Below are 6,101 nucleotides of genomic sequence, written 5' to 3'. Positions count from 1 at the left end.
CTAAAAAGACTACAGAACCCAGGCCAGACCCACTGAATGTATACGAACCCTAGCCCACGCCCACAGTGGCGGATCCAGGGTTTGCGGGGCCCTGGGCAATTGACTTTGGCGGGCCCTACTTACTGGGGGTCTCGCACTTCTAACCTATACTTCCCAACTGTTGAAGACTAGAAAGAGGGAACAAATTAGGCCCCACCCACTTTTATGTTGACTCCACCTATTATTATTCAATTTTCATGTGAATCCACACAGTATAATCCTCCTGCAGTTACCCGTAAATTATATCTCCCCCCCATTTTCATATACACCCTTCATCTACCCCTAGTTTCATGTCCCCCCCTCTATCTCTGTCCCCAGTGTCATGCTGTTCTCCCCCCCCTTCATCTGCCCCAGTGTCATGCCGTTCTCCCCCCTTCATCTGCCCCAGTGTCATGCCGTTCTCTCCCCCTTCATTTGCCCCAGTGTCATGCTGTTCTCCCCCCTTCATCTACCCCAGTGTCATGCCATTCTCCCCCCTTCATCTGCCCCAGTGTCATGCTGTTCTCCCCCCTCCATCTGCCCCAGTGTCATGCTGTTCTCCCCCCTCCATCTGCCCCAGTGTCATGCTGTTCTCTCCCCTCCATCTGCCCCAGTGTCATGCTGTTCTCTCCCCTCCATCTGTCCCAGTGCCATGCCGTTCTCCCCCTCCATCTGCCCCAGTGTCATACTGTTCTCCCCCTTCATCTGCCCCAGTGTCATGCCATTTTCCCCCCTTCATCTGCCCCAGTGTCATGCCGTTCTCCCCCCTCCATCTGCCCCAGTGTCATGCTGTTCTCCCCCCCTCCATCTGCCTCAGTGTCATGCTGTTCTCCCCCCTCCATCTGTCCCAGTGCCATGCCGTTCTCCCCCTCCATCTGCCCCAGTGTCATTCTGTTCTCCCCCCCTTCATCTGCCCCAGTGTCATGCCGTTCTCCCCCCTCCATCTGCCCCAGTGTCATGCCGTTCTCACTCGCACACACACACACTCACCATTCCTCGTTCCCCCGCAGCTCTCTCCCTCATACACATATTGTAGCCACGACGTGATGACGTCATCACATCGCGGCTACAAATGCCGGAGCTCAGCGTTAAAGCAGGAGCTGATCTGTGACAGCTCCTGCTTTAAACGCCTATGTATTCAGCTCATCGGCGTCCTACCGCCGATGAGCCGAATACATAGGCGTTTAAAGCAGGAGCTGTCAGCTCCTGCTTTAACGCTGAGCTCAGTTGGAATCGGGACATGCCGACCGGGACCATTTTGTTAGGTCCCGGCCGCGCCGCGGGGCCCCGGGCAGTTGCCCGGCTCGCCCGGCCCTGGATCCGCCCCTGCACGCCCAATTAAATACTAGAACCAATACAGACCGCAGACATCTTAAAGAAATCCTTTCACCATCCCCACCAACACTAAAATTCAACTCCATTAGGATAGGGGATAACTTGCAGATCTGTGAGGGTCCAACCGCTCAGAATCTCAATGATCAGGATATTGTAGGGTCCTGTTCTCTATGGAGCTGTAGTTTGGTAGTGCATGCAACGTTCCATTCATTTCAATGGGAGTGCCAGAGATGGCAGAGCACTGGATTTCAGCTATCTACGGCATTCCCATTGCCCGACCACTGCTCCATTCAGTACAGGGAACGAAAGTTTCCCCTCCATTTTCCTAATCAGCGGGTATCTGAGAGGTCAGGATACTACAGATAGGTGATAACTTGTTTCTTGGCAGAACCCACTTAATGTCTTAAGATACAAGTCATGTAAATGTTCACTTGATACTGAATAATAATCAGGATAATGCAAAAAGTGCTGTAGGGTGACAAACAGTTGGGGTTACCCTTTAAGGAAACAGCTGAAGACACCCATCACCCACCCAACTACGCTACCAGTATATTTCTCCTACTGCTTCTGTATTGCTGCTCTACAACTTTATAGGACTATGGGCAGTTCTAAGACACTATGATCATAGTTGAGGCAGGGTATAAAAGTAAAATATCATCAGCGAACCAAGTTAAAGAACAGTACGAGGACCGGCTTGATTTTCAAGCAATAATGCTATGAGGTTATGTGCTAGTGAGATAGACGCTTCCTCTTCCAAACTCTACAGCTGGTTGAGCTGTTTTTGGCAGTGTTAATCCCCATTACTATGTTGCTCAACGCTTCTCCTTTCCAGAGCGCACAACTTAGGCCCGGTTCACATCTGAGTTCGGTATTCCGTTCGGGGAGTTTGCTTGGGGACCACCTCGGTCATGAATGGAATACCAAATGCATTAAAAAGCGTACACTATATTGGGGTCCGTGTGTTTTCCACGTGGTGTCTGCACAAATCATGTGGAGAGAAAAGTACTGCTTTAAGTCCATGGGGTCCATGTGGTTTCATTTCTCACTGCTTTTTAATTAGAGATGAGCGAGTACTGTTCGGATCAGCCGATCCAAACAGCACGCTCCATAGAAATGAATGGATGCACCTGGTACTTCCGCTTTGACGACAGCCGGCCGCTTAACCCCCCCGCTCATTTTTATTTTTAATGCGTTCGGTATTCCGTTCCCCAAGCGGACTCATCAAACAGAATACCAAACGCAGATGTGAACCAGACCTTAGAGGGAGCATTGCTGTGTTTTTATTAAAAGGGTCTACCTAGGGACAAATGCCCCTGTTGCCTACAAGACCGATGTCTCAACAATGTCTTAAACATCCAGACCTTATTTTAATGCAACAAATGTCTTATTTCAGCCAACACAACCAACCTGCAAGAAGATTTGGAAACCCCAAATAATAAATCTAGTGAAGAGCTGAAAGAAGGATCGATATTTGATGGGGACGAAACCTTTGCTGAAAAAGTGAATCCACTGTTAAACTACTGTTATGTAGCTATGAAGGACGCTCTCACCAAAGATGGTCATCTGTACACATATTGCACCAGAGTGGGTTACAACATTGTTTGTTTGACTCTACAGTTCAGTAAGTATCAACAATTTTTTTTTGTTTTAATATTATCCTAAATATTTATTATGATGGAATCATAATGAATCAAAAACTTTTTATTCCCAATATAATATTTTTGTAACAGAAATCAGAAGTATAAAGATATTGAGCTTGGGCAGATTCTCATTTACCCATGAAATAGTGATTTGTAGCTGCCCATATCCACTCCTTTGTTGCCTTGGCTGTATGTTTTGGGTCATGGTCATGCAGGATGACCCAGCCACCGCCCCTTTTTATTGTCCTGGTGGAGGCAGGGAGGTTGTCACTCAGGATTTTACGGAACATGGCTCCATCCATTCTCCCATTGATGCGGTGAAGTGCCCTTAGCAGAGAAACACCCCCAAAACAATGTTTCCACCTCCATGCTTGGCAGTGAGGACGGAGTTCTTTGGGTCATAGGGAGCATTTCTCTTCCTCCAAACATGGCGAGTTGAGTTAATGCCAAAGAGTGTTGTGTGTATTGTAGCTTAGCAGTGTTTCATATATGTAAAGACGATAGTACTGTACTGTTCATTTACTATCCCAATAACATCCAAAAATAAATATTTAGTTCCAGGTATGGACGAAGATAGAACGGGAATCTCAGCTTTAAGCATTCCGTATTTACAAGTGGGGGACATATTTGATGGTGATGAACTCTTTGCTGATCAAAGTAGATTCTTGTTAAACTACAGTGCAAGGTTAATGACATTAAGCTCCACAAAGGCCGACCGATCATACACGGTTTGCTACAACGTGGGTGGTGAAATTATTTGCATGTCTGTATGGCTTTGTAAGTATCCCCTTCTACTAACATTAAGATTCTCTTTAAAAAGAAAAAAAAAAAAAAAAAAAACTCCTTTGAGCCCACCCAATAAGTGTCCTTCCTGTGTTAAACATGTTAAATGTTTCCTTAGTAGCCCACTCCCCTATATAATGTTGATTCGTCATCTGCCACAGTATAGTACTCTGCTCGTGACCCCAAGACTATATAATTCCCCCTTAGTAGCTCCCACACAGTATAATGAATACAAAGTAGCCCCCACAGAGATGGCGGCTCCCTTGGTGGTTCACACTCATAGTATAATGCTCCTTTAATGGCATCCACAATGTATAATTCTGTGTAGTGCCCAACCCCCATAGTATAATGCTTCCTTAGTGGTATCCACAATGTATATTTCTGCTCAGTGCCTCCCCCCACAGTATAATGCTCCCTTAGTAGCATCCACAATTTATAGTTCTGTGTAGACCCCCCCCCCCATAATATAATGCTCCCTTAGTGGCATCCACAATGAATAATTCTGTGTAGACCCCCCAATAGTATAATGCTCCCTTAGTGGTATCCACAATGTATATATCTGCTCAGTGCCTCCCCCCCCATAGTATAATGCTCCCTTAGTGATATCCACAATGTATAATACTGCTCAGTGGCTCTCCCACAGTATAATGCTCCCTTAGTGGCATCCACAATGTATAGTTCTGTGTAGACCCCCCCCCATAGTATAATGCTCCCTTAGTGGCATCCACAATGTATAATTCTGTGTAGTGCCCCCCCCCCCGTATAATGCTCCCTTAGTGGCATCCACAATGTATAATTCTGTGTAGTGCCCCCCCGTATAATGCTCCCTTAGTGGTATCCACAATGTATAATTCTGTGTAGACCCCTCCCATAGTATAATGCTCCCTTAGTGGTATCCACAATGTATAATTATGTGTAGTGCCCCCCCCCCATATAATGCTCCCTTAGTGGCATCCACAATGTATAATTCTGTGTAGACCCCTCCCATAGTATAATGCTCCCTTAGTGGTATCCACAATGTATAATTCTGTGTAGTGCCCCCCCCCCCATATAATGCTCCCTTAGTGGCATCCACAATGTATAATTCTGTGTAGACCCCTCCCATAGTATAATGCTCCCTTAGTGGTATCCACAATGTATAATTCTGTGTAGACCCCTCCCATAGTATAATGCTCCCTTAGTGGCATCCACAATGTATAATTCTGTGTAGACCCCTCCCATAGTATAATGCTCCCTTAGTGGTATTCACAATGTATAATTCTGTGTAGACCCCTCCCACAGTATAATGCTCCCTTAGTACAGAACCTATTGGAGCCTACGGGGTCCTATTACATTACATGCGCTTCTGATTTTATAAAACCATTGACGTTAACTGTTTAATGTTATATTTCTGTAAATTTCCTAAAATATATTGGTTTTTGTTTTGCAGCGAGAGGGGAAGAAGAATTCATAAATGATTTTTACGGTATTCATGATTTTGGTATTAATCCATATGGGGCACGCCGTGACTTTCTCAGTGTGGAGGAAGAAGACGACCATGAATTCCCAGAAGGATCAGACACGGATGATGAATCTCCAATAGAAGATATTGAAGAGAAAGAGAATACAATGAAAGATCTGGCAGAGGATAACTAAGAGGACGTTCCGCTTGCTTAAAATGAATATACCGTCTGTTAGTTGGAGAGGCCTTCTCCTAGGACCACATAGAGTTACATACGTTATATACCTTTACCCCTATTTGCATGGGTGGGTAGTCTCCATCCATCAGTCCTCCATATGCTAGTCATAGGTTTCTCAAATACAGTAGCAAGTACTAGAGTTAGATTTGCCAATTAGTGTTTCGTAGACATTTAGGACACATTGTCCGATCCATTTAGGATTTTAGACATCATTTAGAGAATGAAGTTTCCAAAGTAGTTTGTGACGGATTTTTGGAGGAGGCGAAGAACATATTAAGTGGTTTAACCAGTTACAAAAGTGTATTGGGTTGTAGCAACAAAAAGCCATTGGGTAGCCAAAAATGTAACTGATGCATAATAAGAACCAACGATAAGATGGCAAGTAAGACAATGCACGTAAAGGCTGAATAAAGTAGCAATATACAAAAAAACAACTGTGTGTAGTTATGTCATTTGCTGTATACAGTAAGTCTCTGATAGTATTCATTCTCTTCCCTCCGGTGAAGACAAGATAAATTTTATCATTTGGCCCAGTGGATTTGTGATCTTGAATTTAGTGCTGCCATACTGTGCTCACAGTCACATGCGTTTACCGCCATTTGCCTGGATACACCTAGACTTTTCCATCAGAAGCGATGCAAGGACA

The 6,101-nt window shown here is 45.0% G+C and overlaps 1 long non-coding RNA gene across 1 annotated transcript; it reads left to right on the top strand.

Moving 5' to 3' along the window:
• Nucleotides 1-2,843: 2,843 nt before the first annotated feature.
• Nucleotides 2,844-5,243, top strand: LOC142183557 (uncharacterized). Its single transcript, XR_012711780.1, has 3 exons — nt 2,844-2,974; nt 3,549-3,770; nt 5,206-5,243. It is a non-coding gene; the product is annotated as an uncharacterized LOC142183557 (long non-coding RNA).
• The last annotated feature ends 858 nt before the right edge of the window (nt 5,244-6,101 follow it).

This window comes from Leptodactylus fuscus, chromosome 10, assembly GCF_031893055.1.
Source record: "Leptodactylus fuscus isolate aLepFus1 chromosome 10, aLepFus1.hap2, whole genome shotgun sequence".
NCBI lineage: Eukaryota > Metazoa > Chordata > Amphibia > Anura > Leptodactylidae > Leptodactylus > Leptodactylus fuscus.
Note: the sequence above shows the minus strand (reverse complement) of the source record. Positions and strands in the feature narration are given on the sequence as shown.